Here is a 23,147-nt window from a genome sequence, read left to right on the forward strand (position 1 = left end):
AAGATGAATTGTCAGAACGTTCCTTCAAGAAGCCACGTCAAATCTCCTCCCTATCCTTTCCTGAATTGAGTTCCAGTTATTTCAATATTTCAACGTTAACCACTAGTTAATCAGTAACCTAATCGCGCTCTGAAGAGGGAATCAACGAACGTTCAAAAAACTGGTGTGCCTCGGCTTTGACCGCCCGTGTTGTGCAACGGCGCTTACGTAAGGATGCAGAAATAGACGAGACGCGCCAGTAAAGGACACTCGGTCGTCATCGCAGAGTTGTTGTGACTCTATACCAGAAGGAAAACTAGTATAGCGTAAGGGAAATGTACCGAGGCGCCGCCTCCAGTTCGACCGGTATAACGCAGCATGCGTCATTCGATACACGGAAGAGGCACTTCAGGAACATCTCTTCATCGCTTGCTTGGGAACCCCCCCTCCTTTTTTTGAATGGTTTTTAGCATACATACTGAGTGCATTAATGTCATGACTACATTGCGAAACAGAATTAAAGGGCAACGTATAACCCCGTATTTGTTTCTCATTGCGACGCAGAAGTCTGAAATTTTTCTCTGTAACGATGCTAAAGCATGGGGCCTTGCGCCCTCACCTTTGAGCATGACAATGCACCAGACAGCAGGGCATTGACACACGCGATAAAAAGACCAAAGCTGAGAAGTTCACGTAACGTGTAAGATGGGTTAGTGATGTCACATTGGCATCAAATTTCCGTACAGTTCTGCCCCACGCCACCGTGGACGTCTCACACGATGGGAAGTTACTCACATCCCTTCATAAGCACAGTTCATCCCTTCTGTTGACGTTTATCCGATGGAGGCCAGAAAGGCGACACCCAGCGTTGAAATACATGCGCTGACCGAGGAAAATATTTCAGACACCCCGCCGCATCGACACGAAAAGGCCTCAGAGGGCGGCATAAAAGTCGTCAATGAAATCACTCCTTTCCTTTGCATGTTGATTCTCGCACACTTCGCGGTTGAAAGATCCGCACCCAAAGACTGGAAAGTTGCACAGGTCACACCAATAATCAAGAAAGGTAGTAGGAGTAATCCACTAAATTACAGTCCCATATCGTTAACGTCGATATGCAGCAGGATTTTTGAACAAAAATTGTGTTCGAACATTATGAATTACCTCGAAGAAAACAGGTGCATTGACATACAGTCTTCCTCTACTGTTTTTACCCTCTACATCTGCCTGTAGTAACATGGAAATTATTCCCTGATCTCTTAAATGACGCCCTATCTTTCTGTACCTTTTTCTTGTCAGTGTTTTCCAGATATTCTTTTCCTCTCCGATTTTCTGCTCAGAACCTCTCATTCCTTACGCTATCAGTCGAGATAATTTTCACCATTCGTCTTTAGCACAACGTCTCAAATGCTTCGGTTCTCTTCTTTTGCGGTTTTCCCACAGTCAGTTTTTCACTACACGCAATGCTGTGTTCCAAACATATGTTCTCAGAAATTTCTTCCTCAAATTAAGGCCTATGTTTCATACTAGTACACTTCTCTTGGCCAGGAATGCCCTTTTTGTCATTGCTAGTCTGCTTTTGATGTCCTCCTTTGTACATCCGTCATTGGTTATGTTGCTACCTAAGTAGGAGAATTCCTTAACTTCATCTATTTCGTGACTATCAATTCTAATGTTAAATTTCTTGTTGTTTTCATTTCTGCTAAAAAAAAAGGGTTCAAATGGCTCTGAGCACATTGGGACTTAACATCAGAGGTCATCAGTCCGATAGAACTATTTAAACCTAACTAACCTAAGGACATCACACACATCCATGCCCGAGGCAGGCTTCGAACCTTCGACCGTAGCGGTAGCGCGGTTCCAAACTGAATCGTCTAGGACCGCTCAGCCACACCGGCCCTCTCATTTCTGCTATTTCTCATTACTTTCGTCTTTATTCGATTTACTCTCAGTCCATATTCTGCATCTCATCAGACTGTACATTCCATCAAACTGCTTCTGTAACTCTTCTTCACTTTCACTGAGGATAGCAATGTCATTAGCGAACTTTTCACTGATATCCTTTCACCTTAAATTTTAACTCCGTTCTTGGATCTTCCTTTTATTTCCATCATTGCCTCTTCGATGTACTGATTGAACTATATGGACTAAAGACTATATCCCTGCCTTTCATCCTTTTTAATCTGAGCGTTCTTGATCGTCCATTCTTGTTATTCCCTCTTGGCTCTTGTAGATGTTGTATATTACCTAGCTCTCCTTATTTTCCTCAGAATTTCGATCGTCTTGCACGGTTTGGTATTGCCGAATTCTATGAACGTGTTTGGATTTTTTTATAGTCTTGCTACAGTTATCAACAGCAACGTGTCTGTGGTGCAACTGGGTCTGTGGTGCCTTTACTTTTCCTAAAGCTAAAATGCTCGTCCTCTGACATTCCTTCAATTTCCTTTCGAACCTGTTGGTTTCTGAGTTCCTTCGATGTCTCCCTTTAATCCAACCTGCTATGGATCCCAAACACTTGAACAATACTCAGTAATGGGTCCTGTAAGCAGTCTTCTTTAGAGATCGAGGTACTGGGTTTCGATTACCAGCAGTGTCGGAGGAGAAGAAGGAGATGAAAATCCCAGTCTTGTCTACATTATGCACATAATAATAAAGAACAGTTTACTGGTCGGGGTATGTTCGTAGATAGAGATAGAGCTATAGAGAGAGAGAGGTTTATGACAAATGTCTACTCTTACTATTTCCCATATACAAGTACACATAATCATTATGGAGGTTAAGGTGCTCTATGCCATCTGCACAGATGAAACACGTGTTGTCATGCCCCGACAGACAAACTTTCAGATACACTGCCGTGTGTTCCTCATATTCTCACGATCGAAAGATTTCTTCCCGTACCAAATGTGGAAATGCGCCAGCAAGTTCGAACAGGCACCTCCAGTAGTCATCGATCGTGAGGGCGATTGAGGCTGTTCAATGCACACCCTTAGCCCATCGTTCGGTGGCACCTGCAACCCCACAAACTCCACAATCAACGACCCTCTGGTCATTATAATAACTGTAATTACAATGAAATGAGACTGTCTTCTTCTTATTGGTATGTCTGCTGGATTCTCTGCTGCTGACGCTTCATGATGCTGATGCTGCTGCTGACACACGCTTATACTGCAAATACACAGCTGTATCACAATGGGTGCATTATGGTGACAACAAACGATTTTGGCTGTGATATCACTTAGGGGCAGATCTTTCAAGGGGGTTATAGGGGGTGTGGCCTCCACTTCCCCCCTACACCCTCCTTTGCCTCACACATTTCATATATCCCAATTAAATTCAAAGTCAAGGTTAAATCAATGAAAATCCCATCAGTCTTAATTAACTGGATTGGGTTAATTAGGCATAATCGGTCTTAATTGAGCCAGAGCCCGCTTTGCCTCACTAATATCTGTTCTTCTACTATTCTTATATACAGGAGTCACCTGCGCTTTTCTCCAATCGTTTGGGACATTGCGCTGGGAGACAGATTCGTGATAAATGAAGCTAAGGAGTCCGATAGTTGGAGAATCCCTAACTGACTCATGTTTTAAATAGTGTACCCGTAGGTTAGTCACAGTCTACGGGAAGAGGTATTCAAGTGTTTAATTTGCTATGTTCTAAACATCAGGTGGTACAAAGAATTAACTAATGTTAAAGATACGTAAGTGACTGCTCTGAAGCAAAATTTAGTATTGGCATTCATAACGAATGCAGATCTGTAACACTGATACTCCAAATGGTCTGTAGAGCTCGTCCATCTATTTACGGCCTGACGTATAGCTTTGGGATTGCAAAACGGCACAGATAAGTCAGGAGGTGGGCGACCGTCATTCCAGGTGGACGTTGACAAATGATACACTCTCCTGTCGGTATAATAGAACGCCACGATCAGTCCTTAACTGTATTCAATGAGCTACTTAAACTTTACTTTTTGTGTAATTAAAATGATGAATGATTTTAGGGCTGGACGACTTATAAAAGAGTATCTGGGAAAGTACGAGAATTTATGAGTTGATCCCGAGAAAGGTGAACGTGTTGCCCAAACATAACGTGGAAGTCAAAGTTTTAGCTTTAAGGGTGAATCCAGAATGTTTAAATGTGGTGATAGGCATTTAAACTGCAAGCATGCGCTGGAACAGCTAGAATTATAAATCGCAGAGGCAGTGCTGTACTTTTAAGATGATAAGTGATATCACCCGCAAAACGAAAATATTAGATAGCACTACCGCAACGGAGGCAAAACATTCGCTCAGGCGTGACAAAAACCTAGCAAGAAGTAATATTCTTTTCCTGGAGCATGTTGTTGCAAAGCTTCAAGAGAGAGTTTCAAACATGTTCAAAATATTCTTTTTTAATCGCATCTCAGATCTTATTCAGCATTTTAGAATCTCTAATCAGAAACATACCTTTGAAGATTTCGAACATTTATCTCAGCTGTTTTGTAGGAAAACTTCTGTCCATAAATCCTCATGGATTAAAAAACTTCGCTCATGCGAAACAGACTCATTCTTTTCTCATGCGATATTCTACGAGTGATGGAGTAAACAGATTTCATGTTCCTAGATTACCGATAAGCGCTCGTCACTATACCACACTATAGACTGATAGGTCCGTACATATGAAGAAGGCTTTCAGATGAGTGACTGGTTCGAAGATCTTTTGTGTAATAGAACTCATTACGTTGTTCTGTAAGGGGGGGAGGGGGAATACATCAGACAGAAGGGACGTTGGCAGTGACTTCCATTACGTTGTCTTCGAAAGGGGTGGAGGGGGGGATATGCATCAGAGAAAGATAGCGATAGGAGTGGCTCTAGGAAGTATTATAGCACCTCTGTAAGTTCACTAGCATCATACTCTACGTACATAAACTATCTTTCGGGCGACGTTCTGAAAGTGTTTGCTGACGGCACAGTTGTGCACCGGAAAAGAGTCGTCGTTGATTGAATGTAGAAGTACTTGGACAAAATTTCAATTTGGTGTAATGAATGGCAGCTTCCCTTAAATATGAGTTATTGAGGACGCGTAGGAGTATCTTTCCTGTTATGCCCCATTACAGTACCAGAGGTATGCTGCTTTACTCAGCGATTTCGATTCAAGATCTGAGTGTAGCACTACGAAACAACTTGAGATGGAACGGGATCAGTTGTAAGAAATGCGAATAGCCCGTTGCGGTTTATTGGGAGACTATTGGGAAACCATAGCGTAATTGGCTGGAAGGAAAGGCAAGTTAGAGTGCGGAACTGGAATTAGTGATACAACGAAGGAAGCAAAAATCAGAAGGGCAGTGAGACAAGAGTTCCCTCTATCACCTTATTTATTTATTCTGGTCATCGAGGAGGTAGTAATAATAATGCAAGAAGAGACGAGCAGAGTGAAAATTAATGATACGTGTCGTCACTGCACCAGATTTGAAAGACATTTCCACAGTGGAAGACTCAGAAGAGGAGTTAAATCAAAATACTGACGGACTTAAATTAAGGTATAACAAAATTAAAAATATGGTTACAGACAAGAAAGGAGGTGGAGGTAAGATTGAGATAAGAACAGGCCGTGAACAATTCCAGAAAGTAATCAAATTTCGTTATCTCGGTAGCAGTGTGGAAGAAAACAATAGATGCCCCAAGGAAATCAGAAGAAGAGCAGAACTGCCCTAGAGGGCCTTCCAAAATAAGAACTTTCTGCTGAAGAAACACATCAGTTTTCTCACTAAGAAATGATTTATAACGACCTTTGTATTCGTATCCTGACATACGGATCTCAAACCACGACGTTAGCAAAGCAAGAAAAAGCTCGTTTCGAAGATGCGATGTGGTTCTAGAGGAGAACTGTAAGAACTGACTGAACTGACAGAAAAACGAATGAAATGTTTCTACAAGAAATAGGAGAGAACAAAGAACTACTGGAAGTTATCGGCCAAACCAAAGAAGAATTCACTGGGAACTTAATTAGACATGACTTCCTTTCTCTAAGCCTTTTGGAAGGCGAGATCACAGGGAATAAACGATGGAACGACCGAGAACTGCAGGTTAAAAAAAATAGGATCAGTGAGATTCCCATTTCTTCATAAACGGAGATAAAGAGTACTGCTGGAGAGAGGAGGCTGTCGCTATAGAGACAAGGCTTAGCCTCCTAAAATAAGAAGAAAAAGTCTGGTTACAGCATACAGGAAGCAGCATACTTAACTCTCGTGGCAAAGATTCTCGAATATCTCCTGAGTGTTTGAAGCCCGCACCAGGTCAGATTAAAGAAAGATCTCAAAACACTTCAGAAGCGTGCTACTGCAATTTTACCGATCGGTACGATAACTATGAGAATGTTACCGAAACGTCCTGTCCACTGAGACACGATTTTTCTGAAAATTTTATTGAGGAAGTTTAGAGAACCAGGATTTGTGCCAGACTGAAGAACGATGCTGTTTCCTTCAAAGTCCATCTCGCGTAAGGACAAAAGATGGAACGAATTTTATCCATAGTGGATGCTGTTGAACTCCGTGACTGTTCCTTTATAAGGTGTAGAAAAATTTCCGCTACCAGTCATAATAGAAGGTTATTTATCTGTCACACAACCGGTTTCGGGCTTGCGCCCATCCTCAGGTGTTTAGACATTCATGTACATGTTTATATTGCTGGAGATCAACAAAGATGAAGCATCACAGCGTAACGATAATAAAGATCCTTCATCTTTATTGATCTCCAGGATTATAAACATGTACATGAATGTGTTAACACCTGAGGAAACAGGTCGTGTGACAAACAAATAACCTTTTATTGTGACTGGTAGCGGAAATTTTTCTACATCCTATAAAATATGGAACATTTCGGGCCGTACGGAGCAATCATTTTTTCGTTGCTTCAGTTGCCCGTGTAGAGAAAAAGAATGGCGAGCAGTGGTAAAAATCCCGCCAAGCACTGTACAGTGGTTAGCAAATTATGTATGTGGATGCAGGAGTAGAACGTCCCACTGGCATCGTAATCATTGAGCACGAAACACTGATGCGATAAGGAGGCGTTGAAACTTTAGTGATTTAGGGAAACCATAGGGAATCTAAATATAGGGATTTCAACTTTCTCCCCTTCTAGCTAAAACAAAGAAGCGTACAAAACGGATAAAAAAGAATTTGAATGAAGTCATTCTGCATTAGACTTTAAAATATTATTTATTTCGATTTTAATTTCCGTACGTGGTCTTATGAAGCATTTCTGGAATCAATCTGTCACCAAATAAACTACAAGAAATTAAAAAATTTACGAACGTTGAAAATGAAAATTTCATAGCTACTTACGTGGCCTGTCGTGACCCACTCAGTAACATAAAACTGTGATATGCTGGAACATAGTTGTCAGCAGTGCAAAAGCAAATGCATGTGGTGGTGTACATTTAACCGTTGTTCCGTACATCACGCGAACACACGTTAGAAATGTGGTGAAATAGCAGCAGATATAATGAACACTTGTTATACCATCTTCGCACTCTAAGGCGCATGCTCTATGTGTATTTACACAGCCTGTCACTTTCCTCATTTCTACGCACACATTCCACAAACATATATGGAGCAACCAGTTTTTTATGTTGCTGAGCAACAGTCTTAGAACAATTTTTAAATGGACACACCGTCATTCGACTGTAATTGTTGTTTATTTAATTACGATCGAGGTTTCGATATTTTAGACCATTTTTAAGTGATTGAGTTTATGTCATTAACATATATTGCAAGACATCAAGCTCAAAATTGGCCATAAATTAAGAAAAATATTGGCTCCCCACGAAATGCCAGATGTAAAATCACCATCTTGTAAAAAGATCAGTAAACAATAGTGGGAGCAGGTCATATTTAGTAAAAACAGGTTTACTTTGGTATATACAAGATGAACACATGTCCTTGAGTCAAGGACTCTTGCGAAATGACCATAAAATCAGAGAAATCAGAGCTCTCACAAAAGTTCATCGACAGTCATCCTTCCTACGAATCTCTCGCGAATGGAACAGGCGAGGCGGAAAATGGGACAGGTACCTCATGTACTCTCTGCGCAACACCGTAAGGTCGCTTGAGGAGTGTAGATGCAGATGTTGATGTAGGTGGGCCAATCTACTCCAGAATATAGGTCCAGTGGCTTAACAACAGTGTCACTTCGGTTGGAAAAACAAAACAGAAAAACGAAACCCGTGTAAAAATTATTTCATTCCTTTGTAGCAGGATGGCACAGCAACAAGCTTCCAGTTATTTCAAAAGAAAAACAGTCTTGGATGAGAAATTATTTAATGTGAATGACACGTTATGGGCATCATCGGATTGTATAAAAGTAGCTGGATATGAAACCCATCCGTCATAAAGTCATATAAAACGGAAAAATGGACGCAGCAGTAACTCGTTATATCATCCAGCTGTCAGAAAAACACAAAATGCAAAGTGATGCACCAGAAGGATGAAACGCGTCCTTGACACTAAATAATTTCGCAACCACGACTATTTTATTCTGAAAGAAAATCCGTGTACTTAAGGAGAGTGAGTGACCATTGGGGAGGGGGGGGGGGGGAATTGACCAAGGTAGTACCTTATTTTGGTTACAGAAACCTCAGGTGCCCAAAGCTTCGTCACAGAGCAGTTCCTTCGGTCCATTACCATAGTTACAGTTGTGTCTAGTGCGCTGACAAAACTTCGTATTAGTGCAAATGAAAAGAAAGTAAGGGGACATGTATCTCGTGTTTGCAAAGAGACTGCTGGTAGTCGCTAAGCACAACACAAGCCTTCTTGTCGTTTCGTCACCCAGGCTTGAAACTCAAACAACGGAACGATATTATCTCGTGTACAAGAGCAGATAACAAGAACCTGGTCAACAATAACACATCACAATATACAGTACATAACAATGTAGAGCTGTTGCTTCCCAATAGCTGTTCAGTTTCTCGATTTTTGGTTTGTAAGGGAGGAAACAGACCTAACGAATCAGTTTGCAGCGATACGCTGCAGCCCAGTGGCTCTGTACATTGAGAAACATGTCGCCCACATGAGCACCTTGCCTGTAGCCTCACGCAATCAGCGAAAAGCAGGGTTTCACCCGATTGTTCTCTTCGATATTGGCGTTCTCGTAGCTGAGCTGGTAAGACTCGACGAAGCTTTTTGCATCTTAGTACAAGATGTTTTCCAAGAACGCTGAACTCAACGATAAAGTTCTAGTTCTATTGACCGGTCTTCCAACCTCTCTTCAAAACGAAGTGGTTTGGCGCATCTGTCTTGCTTAACTACCGAAGCTTTTTTGATAAGCAATCCGCATATTTTTAATTCTACGTCTTATCCCTCTACGGATTTCGAAAAAAAGACTTCATCGACGAAAAGTTACATGCGTCGGCTTATCACTCATATCATTGTCAATTATGTACTTGATGACGACTTCTCTTCGCTGACTTATCACACATTTGACACAAAAGGCACAGAATTTGTAGCTTTAGAAATCATTAAAATTTTGGCACACAGAACTGACTTTTCATGACGTTCATATTTGGTCCAGCCTGTACACCAATCTTCATTTATTTCAACACTCCTCTTATTAATGCCTCTTTGGTGTAATTCAGGCGACTCGCGCTGTGTGTCGTCCTGTTTCTGAAAGTGCAGCCTTTTTAGTTGGGAAATAAACGATAATACTTTTAAATTGTTATTGAATAGTCATATTAAGTTCGTACTTTCAGTACTTTTGGATTTCTTTTGTTTTTCATTATTTTATAAGATTTGTTCTTTAGTTTCAATATTGTTTGCTTTTAAATGTTAGTATGAATTTTTATGATTTATTGTTTTCATAATTGTATTGTACCTGGGAGTGTATTTTCAAGCAAAATTTCTAAAAACCCAAATAAATCGTAGTATAACCCAACAAATGTGTGTTTCTTTAATTTATTTTCCAATTTTGTTTATTTTCCTTTTTACTTATTCCTTTATATTATTATTAATGTATTGCAAGAGCCAAAAGTGTAGTGATATATTAGCTATTATTTAAAATATAATTTTGTTACTAACTTATTCTACTAACCGATATTGGGACAATAGACTGACACAATTTCCGTAAATCTCATGCAAAGTTGTAAATATTCGTTTAGAGTGGAGGCGTCAGTTGGTGTTACCTAATGTGGCCAATGACTCAATGTCGAAGTTGTGTAGTGAAGTTTTCACAAAGCGTCAGTAAACACCTGGCTTATTTGTAGTCTTTCTCCTACAATAAAATCATATTGTTTCACAGGTTAAGTCTGGTGTAACTTATCCGTGTTATTCTTCACTGAAAAATGTTAATGAATATCAGAAAAACTCACGCAGAAATAAGACGTTCTGAATAGCTTCTCCGTTGAATATCCATCCAGAAAACTACGAATAGTTTTACAAGAAACAGCAACCAGAATGAAATTTTCAGTCTGCAGTGAAGTGTACGCTGATGTGAAACTTCCTGGCAGATTAAAACTGTGTGCCGGGCTGAGACAAACTCGGGACTTTGTCTTTGGCGGGCAAGTGCAGGGGAGCTTCTGTGAAGTTTGGAAGGTAGGAGACAAGGTACTAGCAAAATTAAAGCTGTGAGGACGGGTCGTGAGTCGCGCTTGGGTATCTTAGGTGGTAGAGCACATGCTTGCGAAAGCAAAGTCTCGAGTTCGAGTCTGACACACAGTTTTAATCTGCCAGGAAGTTTCAAACTGCAGCCAGTTGCGATTTTTCTCTGGAAACGTCTGTTTGGTTCATGGGTGATCGTTTGCTGTTACATGTGCTATCCCTCATTTACACCTATGCGTTAAACAGGGTCTACGGTGACAAGATACAATTGCCGAATTGATTAAGAAAAGTTCACAGATTTCTGTAAATATGATAAACATTGAAGTCTTGTGACCTTCTTAGTGCGGGAACCACTGTCAGACTCCTTGGTGGAGAGGATTTCTTAACTGGAGTAGATTGTCGCAGTTTTCTCGTGAAGTGTGAGTTTTGAGTGTCAACTGTATGGTAGACACGCCTTTTTATCATGTGTAAATGTGTAAAACTGTATTGTGCAGATCTGATAAAAGACATTTTGTTGTAAAAAAAACTCTGTTGTGTTTCAAACTTAACGACATATTACCATACGCCAAGGTCACTTACGAGTTCATACACAGCGATAAATAATAGTGGGTTAAATTTTAAAACTATAGACATCAGGTATTCCACATGAAAATTTTAAACATCCTTCCAAATGATGGCATCAAGACTGAAGCTACTTGCAAAATAAAAAAAAAAATCTTTATTTTTTTTTTACGACAAAATGTAGAATGTTGTTGATATTACGACGAGTGCTCACGGAAAGCGCCAGAAGGTCACCGAGACTAACATGCACATCCGACTGACGATTCAGCACCAGCAGTGCCTCATATCATCACTCCATGGCACAGTATACGTACATTTGAAATGTAATTCAAGGAACTGTGACTCCTTTTGGTCGTCAGGTATTGTAGCAACCATTTTTCTTACGCAGCTTCTTACAGTACATAATAGTAATACAAAGAAGATCTCAAGATCTCCTAGAAAGTAGTTCCTCTTACACACGATTATACCACACAGTTACGAGGAACTCATACAGAATAACCACAAAATTCTCTCAGTGTTTCACATTTTAATGCATACAAATTTACAACTTCAGCGATGCATTTTTCGTTACTTTATTGTAAAAATTATTGGACTGTTGAAAGCAAAAAAGCAGTCAGAGGCTAAAATCACACATCATGATAAATTTAAAAAGTATTTTAAATATATGTAAACAGTTCTGGACTGTTACCACACGGAAGTTTGATCCTTTATTTCTTCAGCCGATAAGTAATTCTATCTCTTCACCTTCATATTTAGTATATACAAGGAATATGTGATTTATGTCTCCAATACAGTCATCATCGCAATGGTAATGTCAATATTTTCAAAACACATGAACTAGCTGAGAACCATCATCGAACCAAAGTCATGGTACACATCTGCTAATGGTGTGCAGCGAAATGAAGGGTTTAGAATAATTCTTCTTCTACATCGCGGCATACGTTTGACTGCAGTAGAGTACTTTCAGCTCCTGTCCAACATTCCCAAACCTTCTTCAAACATGGAACTTGATCGAGTTGTGTTGGGAAACTCTTGTGATTGAAGCATCTTTGGCCAACAAATTCAGTTCAAAACTTTTATTCCCTTAGGAAGAATCAAGCCAATCACTGAAGAGCCGAGGTCCACTGCACAAGCCTGAGGCTGTGTCCTGCAAATGGAGGTGGGTAAAGCAGACACAAAGTAACCTTTTAATGGAAAATGTATAGTTTCTGTACTGCTCTTCTACTCTCAAGAACACGTCATTGGTCGTTAGCCACTCTAATTGAATTTCAGCTACCAATTTAGGTACATTAGCTACCTTATATGAGCCTAGTGGTTTTTAAAACCTTCCGAACTTAGGGTGGCAAGTGTGCGTGGGCGATTGACAAATTTTTACTCCTGTTATGAATTTTTAAATCTATGGAACAGCTACCCACACTGTCAGCTCATTTTTTTTATAATTTTATTATTTTAAGTAATTAGGTGATGGGGAAAATTGAATTAAAGAAAAGTAAAGTAAGTTTAAACTTCGATATTTATTTTAAAATTCATCAATGTTAATAAAACATATAAAACATGCTAAGTCTGCCCCAACGCTGGAGCCTTATTTACTTTTGTGAATTAATTAAGAAAAGTGTTACTCAGAGGGGTTCAATTGACAAAAATGTGATTTTCAAAGAACAGGAAACAGATAGAACAGGAAACAGGATGAGATGCCGCATTCAGACAAGCACACAAGGATAGTTCAAGGATACACAAAAAAGGAACTGAACCATCACCAACCCCTACTATTTAAGGCAAGGAAATTCCGCTCCTAGCGTACTCGTGTTCCCAATGTATAACCACAGACTGGTATTGGAAGTTAAGACAAAGATCACGTGGTTCGATATATCCACAATCTTAGCAAAATGCCCTATAAAAATGTTTCTAGAAATTGTGAAATAGGAAAACTGCTCGCGGTAGCGATTAATTAAGTTTGAATACGCGAAATATTATGCAAAGACTATCTGAGAGCTAGTTTTGTTACTACAGTACATGTTCCACGTACACAAGCACATTTACAGACAATATGTAATTCCACAACGATTTTAACGACGAAATCAAACCCAAACAATTTAGTTACAAAAGAAACTTCCAAACTACGTTAATAATTGCATAGTATTGACCTGATGGCTCAAACAATTTTACGAGCACGTGGTACTGCTACTACAAAACACATATCAATTTCAAGAATTTCAACGAAAGAAAAAACTTATACGCACATTCACACTAAAGAACGATGATTTTAATCAGGGTTACGCCTCATGACAACCTGCTTCCACTTTCCTTTATTGGAGTGGAAACAAAGCAACTACCGCAATATAAACCGAAACCAACAATGAAATCGCACTGCATCCCCATTTAAAATAATATATGAAACATTTTCAATGTAGATCTGTAACAAAAATAATTAATATTTCAGTTAGTCTGAAGACTTGAGAATTTCATGGTCCTTCGGACTCACCAAACACTCGCTTACCCGGAGATGTTACCACTTGATAAACTGCCCGCAGACTGACAAACGTGGGACCTGTCCGAGGGTGTCCCACAGATACAATAGGAAGTGGCCAGAGAGGTAGCTTTCTTTACCAACCCGACAAGGGACGGATAGAACCACACCAAGGAGACAACCTCTTTTTCCTTAGAAATCGTATCTACCTACTCAGACGTTGGTCCTACTGTTCTCTAGCAGATAGAACTTCTCTACCATCACCGAGCATGCAACTACAAATACTCACACTGATTCATCCTTTCACACCAGAAGTGAAGGAGATGACAGTATCTTAGGACATCATACACACTACGTAAAGGAGGCGGATGTGGGTTTCATAGCAAACTGTATGATAAGAATTACATATAAAAATGTCTTTGAAAGTGCTGTATTACAAGTTGTTCTTGTTTATATGTGAATATATTCCACTGCTCAGTCTCCTCCCAGATAAATTTAGAAATACCACAGTAAATTTAGAGGTGCAAATGTATGACTAAACAACAATAAATCGAGGAAAATAGCATGAAAGTAATCTAACAGAGACCTTTCATCCTCATCCAGAATAGTGCACAGCGTTTCGTTAATTTCAGCTACTATAAATCAAATGGCAGACACTGACGCCCTACTTACAACTCTAGCAAGGATGGTATAATTCAAAGCATGAAAGTAGCAAATGTGATTTACGGAAAAACAGTATTAGATATAAAAACAAATCTTTTCGCATTAATGAGTAACTAACCGCAGCGACGTACTAGCCCAATATTGTTTTTCGGTTTTGTGTCCTTACAATATGGCAGGTTTCATTGAAATCATCAACTCAGAGGCAGGAGTAAATTGTTTGCTGTAGACGTGTTCTGGCACTTCGTCAAAGAATTATAAGTACGAGGTCTGACAGAAAAAGATAAAAAATATGACTGATGGTTCAAATTTGTGGATATTGTCTGTTTTGACTGGAAGATAATGTAACAAAGACAGCCAGTTCGGACTGGAAGAGAATCTAACAAAGACAAACAGATTGTCATAAAGATATGTTTAGGAATCTTCGTAAGATAAGCTTATTGAGCACTCAGGTGGTTTTCTATAACCATATATTTACTCCGAAAGACGAACACTGAATGCGCACTTAGATGAATGTGAACCATTCTTGCCACGCTCCTGCGCGGAATGAAGACGTGAACTTCCTGCTAGTGATGCTAAGATAAGAGGTTCACCACGACAAACACATCATAATACTCTGTAAAAAGTCAGGATACCTCAAAATCTTTGGATAACTAAGGTGAAAAGGACTGTTTTAAAGTTCACTGCACTAGCAGAAAATGATTGATATGTGACATAAATATGAGCGTGAACGGTGCTTCAGATGTTTTACCATAACTTCCAATGACAAACAATTTTTCATCAATCAATACGCCAGCCTGGCGTAGTTTCATTTTCGTAGCGCACCGGCTACCTGACCTCAATAGCTGCTATCACCGTAAACATTTTTCTGTTCAAACAACATGCGTTTTGTGTTTGAATGTACCAGTCGATACTACAGTCGACGCTGACGAATCCAGACGCAGGTTCAGAGAGGACGCAATGGAGCAGTTATGACTCAAATAAATAACCGTTTTTACTCCAGCTACAAACAACAGTATTAGTTTCAGTCTGTGAGTGTAGGTTTAAAAATGTTTGCCACCACATCTTCAAACCTGCACTCAGGTCCAAAGATGGTCATCACAGATTGAAATGTAAATGTGAAATATTTTTAAACATATACCGGGGTCTCAAGATGGTCATCGTAGATTGAAATTGGTAACCTGTTGTAAAATATTTTTAAACCTGTCATCATAGGCCGAAACTAAAAAACTGATGTAAAATACTGTTATCCTTGATTGGAAACATTTAATTTTTTACATAGGTCAATTTACTAGTTTCTTAGATAATTTTAGGATAATACAGAAGCATGAAAACGATTTAAAAATAGGAGATAATGCTATAAAATTACAAGCTATATGTAACAAATGACACTTTCTTCTTTGAGGGACGCGCTTGCAGTCTGACCGGTTATGGAGAGCATTCCAGAAACGTCAGAGGCTGACCGCACCTAATGTCAAAAACAAATTCGAGAAGTTTCTTAAGTCAACATGTAGTTCCATAAAACCACAGAGAGGTAATACAAGATACAAATGGAGAGACCTTCCATCAGGGAAAAACATGCCCAGACTTCATTGACCGTAGGCGTATGCGGAAACGACTGAAACAAACTACATTCCTTTCCCATTTATACCTCCGCATAGCCACAGCCAGTAGACCTGTGATCACTGCGAAAACATACCGATAATGGTGAGTGAATAATTTGGTTTTATATCCTGTTAATTATTATTCTTATATGTCGCGTTATGGCGATGTTTCAGGAATTAAGGTAAGAACATTGCTGTCATTACGCAGGGTGGATCACATACACTTGCACTGCAAATTCTGCAGAGATGGAAAGTGCTGTTGATGTGCAGTTTTCACAGAGTAGATTGGTAGTTATAATACTTATAAAGTGTATTTTTTGTGCAAATGTACGCTTTTTTAAATTGGACAATGCCTCTTGACATTAACAGACTAAAAGTAGGTTAAATCAAAACGTCAGTGGTGTTTGCTGAAGTATTTTAGTGCGAGTCATTTAGGAGATATCGTATTTTGAAAAGTTCGCACAGCGACACTTGTAGAATACCTACGGTAGTAGACACTAAAGAACAACACATATGCGTACGCTAGTTATGTGGATTCTGACCAGTTACGATAAACTGACCATCACAGCTTGTGTTCGAAACTACCACCGGCGGCGAAAATACATGTTTCCATTCTGGTATGGAACGACTGCTGCATACATGCTAGCATTTCAGCGGAGATGTCCGAGGAGGCTACAGTAATACACTTCATGTCATTGAGTGTAGTATCTTTGTACACACATCAAAAAAATGTATTTGCATCACCTCGATTCCGAGAGTTCCGGAACCTGTACAGAAAACTGGAACAGACATCAACATAAACATCATTTCCGCCCTTTTTATTGCTCATGATAACCACATATTGCATGCTGTACCACCATACAGAGAGACCTTCAGAGGTGATGGTCCAGATTGGTGTACACACCGGTACCTCTAATGCCCGGTGCCACGTTCTCTTGCATTGATGCATGCCTGTATTCGTCGTGGCATACTATACACAAGTTCATCAACGCACTGTTCGTCCAAGTTGTCCCACTCCTCAACGGAGATTCGGCGTAGAGCCCACAGAGTGGTTGGCGGGTCACGTTGTCCATAAACAGCCCTTTTCAATCGAACCCAGGAATGTTCGATAGACTTCATGTCTGGAAAATATGCTGGTTACTCTAGTCCAGCGATGTCGTTATCCTGAAGGAAGTCATTCACAAGGCGTGCACAATGCGGGAACGAATTGTCGTCCATAAAGATGAATGCCTCACCAATATGCTGCTGATATGGTTGCACTGTCGGTCGGAGATGGCATTCATGTACCGTACAGCCGTTACGGCGCCTTCAAAAATGGCTCTGAGCACTATGGGACTTAACATCTGTGGTCATCAGTCCCCTAGAACTTAGAACTACTTAAACCTAACTAACCTAAGGACATCACACACATCCATGCCCGAGGCAGGATTCGAACCTGCGACCGGAGCGGTCACGCGGTTCCAGACTGAAGCGCCTAGACCGCACGGCCACACCGGCCGACACGGCGCCTTCCATGACCACAGCGGCGTACGTCGGCCCCACATAATGGAAATGGAAATGCCATGTGGCTAGGGCCTCCCGTCGGATAGACCGTTAGCCTGGTGCAAGTCTTCGGCGAGTTGTGTGTTGATGGTGATGAAGTGATGATGATAAGGACAACATGCAGTCCGTCAGCGGAGAAAAGCTCCGACCCAGCCGGGATCAAACCCGGGCCGTTAGGTATGACATTCTGTCGTGCTGACCACTCAGCTACCAGGGGCGGACGGCCCCACAAAATGGGAACCGCCACCTTGCTGCACTCGCTGAACAGTCTGACTAAGGTGACTCTGCCTGACCGGGCTGCCTCCAAACACGTCTCCGACGATTGTCTAGTTGAAGGCATATGCGATACTCATCGGTGAAGAGAACGTGATGCCAATCCTGAGCGGTCCATTCAGCATGCTGTTGGGCCCATCTTTACCGCGCTGCATGGTGTCGTGGTTGCAAAGATGGATCTCGCCATGGCCGTCGGGAGTGAAGTTGTGCATCATGCAGCCTATTCCCCACAGTTTGTGTCGTAACACGACGACCTGTGGCTGCACGAAAAGCATTATTCAACATGGTGGCGTTGCTGTCAGGGTTCCACCGAGCCATAATCCGTAGGTAGCGGTCATCCGCTTCAGTAGTAGCCCTTGGGCGGCCTGGGCAAGGCATTTCATCGACAGTTCCTATCTCTCAGTATGTCCTCCATGTCCGAACAACATCGCTTTGGTTAAATCTAAGTAACAATGCAGACGCGATGGAACCGCGGTATTGACCGTCTAGGCATGTTTGAACTACAGTCAACACGAGCCGTGTACTTCCTTCCTGATGGAATGACTGGAACTCATTGGCCGTCGGACCCGCTCCGTCTAATAGGCGCTGCTCATGCATGGATGTTTACTTCTTTGGAAGGTTTACTGACATCTTCTGTGGTGAGTGGGGGGTTGACCTGCTATTCTGTTATTCTGCGCAACGAATTAATCTGAGATATACCCTTTACCGAGTGGCTCCTGCAAGATGCAATTTTCACCCCCACACCACTACAGAAGTCAGACAGACGCTCCTAACGTTCTAAAGACAAATGCCTGAAAAACTTTCAGCAATAAATATCTTCTGGAGTCGTCCACTGCAAGTAAATGACACAAAAATTCACAAAATTTCTTACGTAACTAGTGGGATACTTGGGTACTGGAGTAGTGCTAGTGAGTGTAAGAAAAACGTGAAATTCATGAAAAGTATTATTTATTTTGCAATAATTCTGAGAAATCACAATGGCACTTTTAGTTATGAATTGAACAAGTTATATCCTGATTCTGTTCGGAATGTGAAGTTACGTCTCATGGAAACGATTGGCTAATGAAATTTCTACACAAAGTTTAAGATTGTTATTGACTTGGCAGAATGGCTGAGAGCCGCACCTACTCAACTTGAATAATTACCCGTTAGAATGTTGCTAGGTACGGTCGAGGCTGTCGCATATGAAATGCAGTGAAGTGTACTGTTGTGGAGGAAATTGAGGCTCGCAATAGCTGTAGCGCACAATACCGTAAGCTGTGATGACTGCTGTCTGCGCCGCTCGCTGCTGACAAACAAGATAACTCTCGTTCTATCTGGATTGACCTTCGCCAATCAAACTCTCCCTACGCCTTGATGAAGTCTAGGATTCCTATTCGCCCCGAGTCTAACTATTGGCATGGTACACTGGTCAGATAACCAGTCCACTGCGATGCCACTCAAAAATTCGCCGCAGGCGTTTCACTGTAACTGTGTTCGTTCACGCCACACAATAAGTGTGTCGGCCAACACAGTGAACAATGCTTAATCGCAAGGACTCAATATAGAGTCGCATTTCGATTCGCTCTCTACAGAGGTGCTCTCCCAGTGAAGTACTGACGAGAGAATTGTTCCTCGCTCCAAGAGCGACAACAGAATGGCGCCTCTCCAATCCAGACATGAAGGGGCATATCTTTCGGTCTCTTCCATTACTTCTTCAGCTCAAGGCGTCAGAAATATCGTCTGCCAATCAGCATTGCTCTTCTAAAATGGGAGAATGATGTTTCGTCTAAGGCGACCAATCCTGAAATCTGTAGTATCGGCGTTTGGCGTTTGCTGTCTCCCTGTGAAAATCTCTGATGCTGCGTGCTATGTGTAAAGAATGTGTAGGTTGGATGCTCCCACACAACGTAGCGGAATTTGCTTTTAAGCCAAACACGGGGTCGTTCCCCCTTTCACTCGTGCACACGCTGTCTGCTACATGGGCGGCCGAGGTTGACTCGTCCTCTGAAGGGACCAGCCCCCCGGTGTGTGGTCTGCCTCTCTCGAACTAAAAATTCCTGTGACCATGTGTCTGGAATGTATGTGTGTACGCCAGCCTCGAGTATTTCTACCCCGGTGCACACTTGTTATTTGCATATCGTTTACATGAATTCGTACAACATTGACTTGATCTTATCGAGTTCGGGTTTGAATGAAGCATCTTGATGTGTGGAATATGATTGTGAGGGCGGAATATGTAAGCAATGAAGGTCAGGAGACCACGATGTCTTACAATCTCTGAACAGTCAAAGGGACTGTGTCTATGATACAATATCCACAACCAACGTCTATCTTCAGGAGTTCTGGGAATTGGGGTGATGTAAAGCTTTTTTTGATGTGTGTAGATTGAGTCTTTAAACTTTCCCCAGGGAAAAAGATGCATAGCTGTCAAATCTGGGAACGGGCCGGCCAAGGTATAGGTCCTCTAACGACCAATCCAACGATTTGCAAACAATTCGTGAAGAACTGCGTGCTCTGTTACCTCGACAGCCATCGTGTTGGTACCGTAGGTTCCTTCTAGTCTACAGAGAAACGTCTTCCTGCATCACTATAAGATGGCTTAAATACTCCCCACAAGAAAAAATGACATCACGGATAAATATTTGTTTTGATGTCCCCTACAACCTCCCAGAGTTTGTCGGTATAAATACTTTTCACCCTGTATGTAGACATGAAAAATGAAGACGTAGAATGTTAATAACGTTTGTTTTGTTTAAAAAGCTTTATGAGCCTTCATATAAAAAATTCGGAGGCATTAGTTTTGAGCACAGCCTCGTATTTTTTTCGTAGTGAAAACAATCAAAAAGTTACCACAGTGTCGCCATTACATTTCTCGAAGGAAGAGTCAATTACTAAGCATAACGCCGGGGCCTCTTCGGTGTGTACAACGGCAAGAAGCGTTGTGCAACATCTGTTTTGCGTCGAATAGTACGACACTGAGCTCAGTGGAACGTTAACGCTGGAGCAGACCGGCTTGTTTACAAAGTTACTGCAACTACCGACGAACTGCGGGCAATGTACACCCCTCGCTGTTGCTGTCTCACTTACAGTTTGCCCAAAGTTCACTTGAGCTGCCACTTCATCGTCATCAACGGTTGCTGACGCCTGTCCTTGGGGGTCGCTTTACAGGATCACAACTTTTTTAACTGCCTAAGCAGTCACGCTGTTTAGCCAGCAATTGAGGGGATGGGGGTGGGGGTTGGGGGGTTGGGGGGGGGGGCCAAGATGAACGCTACGCATTATACTAAAGATATACGATGTTCGCGATTCAGCCACCGTATCTAACAGGGTATTTGACTGTTTTCTGGAAATTGTCTTAAATGCTTCATTATGTTATTTTATGCTCCTAACATGCTTTTCCCCCTCTTGAATTTCAGTATCCTTTCATAAAGGCGGAAATGGAATTAAAATAATTTGAATTCCCTCTAAAACGCTGCATTCGAGTCATGTGATGCCCCTGACGTCACTGGCTAGCTCGCTGCTCCTACTGTCGTAAAGCTACTTCACAGTGGCGTCTTGTTTTGGAATTTACGTTTCGATAGATGGGTTACAAATAGTGTGTAGTACCATACTGTACAAATATCTCTACAAAACTCCTGAAATGTTTTTGAGCGTTGCAGAGAATGAGCAGATGCGTGAAATGTGGTTGCATTGTACCGGCAAATTGCCACAATGTCGACGCATTAGTTCATTTGAAACTTCTGTGTGAGGGCCTACTCAAATAACTGAGTACGTGAAACTTCTTTCTTTGTGTTGAAACTTCTGAATGCAACCGGAAAACACTGTCTCGTTATTTATTTTTATCATTCCAACACTGTCGTACGGAATTTTCCCTGACAATGATAACTCAAACTTAACCTATTCATTTATTACCCACAATATACAAGCGGAACGCATTCTGATTGCCCTGCAATGATAACATGACTTCAAATAATTGACACAAAAGAATGGTCCTGAATTGGAAGAAATCCTAACAATAACCCATACTTTTTCATAATTCACTTACCTCACAGAAAATCTTCATAACACGAACCACAGCAATTACAGCAACCAGGAACTACAGCCAGCTTAATAAAAGGATTCTAACTACTATAGGTTCTAACTACTAGGAGGCATATGGTTAACAAAAGAAAGATTTTGCTGAAGAGAAAACAATGTATTTAGCAGATTTTACCTTATTCATGTGACATCCAGTTCCAAAAATTATATATTCGCCAATAATTCCTCTGCTCAAACATTACCAACTATATCTATTATCATTTCGCAATGCATATCCTACCAACACTGAGTCTCCATGAAGGACAAATGTCCAAACCGTCCTCTCGCCAACTGCTAACTGCTAGTCCGTCCAACCACAGAGTCTCTTACCGAGACACAAAGCGCTGTCAGCGTTAATTTCAGTCTATAGCGCTGCCAACATACAAACATATAAACAGGCAACTTACAAACTAACTTAGTTAAAAATGTGTTGCACTGTGAAGCTATCATTAACTTATCTCCGAGATATGCTCTCCCACTGTTAGAGCGACGGATATAATCTTTCAACGAAATTAAACTCCTAGTGAAAATTGTCTTTTTACCTCTTGTGTGTTGTGTATTTAAATGAGGACCTAGACACGACGGAGAGGCTTCGCCCCGCCGTAGCCCTCAGTGGTTCACAACCCCACAAGAGCCCACCCACCTCACCGAATCCAGAGTTACTGTGCGGTTCGCCCCCCCCCCCCCCCTCTCCCCCCCTGGGAACGTCTCACACCAGACAATGTAACCCCAATGTTTGCGTGGTAGAGTAATTATGGTGTACGCGCAGCAATTGCCGACATAGTGTAACTGAGGCGGAATAAGGGGAACCAGCCGGCATTCGCCGAGGCAGATGGAAAACCGCCTAAAAACCATCCACAGGCTGGCCGGCACACTGGACCTCGACACTATTACGCCGGGTAGACTCGCAGGGCATTAGCCGTTTTACCTAACTACACCTGAATTACTCGGTAACTCAGTTGTTAGAGCAGCAAACCGCCGAATTGTATAAGACCATGTCCACAGATCACCGTCATGCTATGTATGAACTATTTTCCCTCATAAATGCCTCATCCAGTGAGTTCCACAGTTGATGTGGAATAGCAGGACATTTGCTTCTCTAAAAAATTTTCTAGCTCATAGTTCAATTAAGTCGTTTTTTCCATTTTTCTTCACTGTTTTCTTAACAGCAACATGTTAGCATCACCAGTTAGTTCAAAACAATGCGTTTTCGCCATCCCTTCGCTACAGAGCACCGCAAATATACATAAGAAAATTTTAACATTATTACATTCCACAAGTGGCTGTAACTATACAGGGATCTGCAATATCACTGTGTAGCTTTATCATGTTACCTATCGTACGATTTTTATTGCAGTTTGTAACCGAGCCCTGTGATATGCCGGACAGGTAAGTGGAATTTTTGCTGACTAAGGCACCACGTGGCTGGCAGATTCTG

The sequence above is a fragment of the Schistocerca gregaria genome, chromosome 8 (genome assembly GCF_023897955.1).
Source record: "Schistocerca gregaria isolate iqSchGreg1 chromosome 8, iqSchGreg1.2, whole genome shotgun sequence".
Taxonomy (NCBI): Eukaryota; Metazoa; Arthropoda; class Insecta; order Orthoptera; family Acrididae; genus Schistocerca; species Schistocerca gregaria.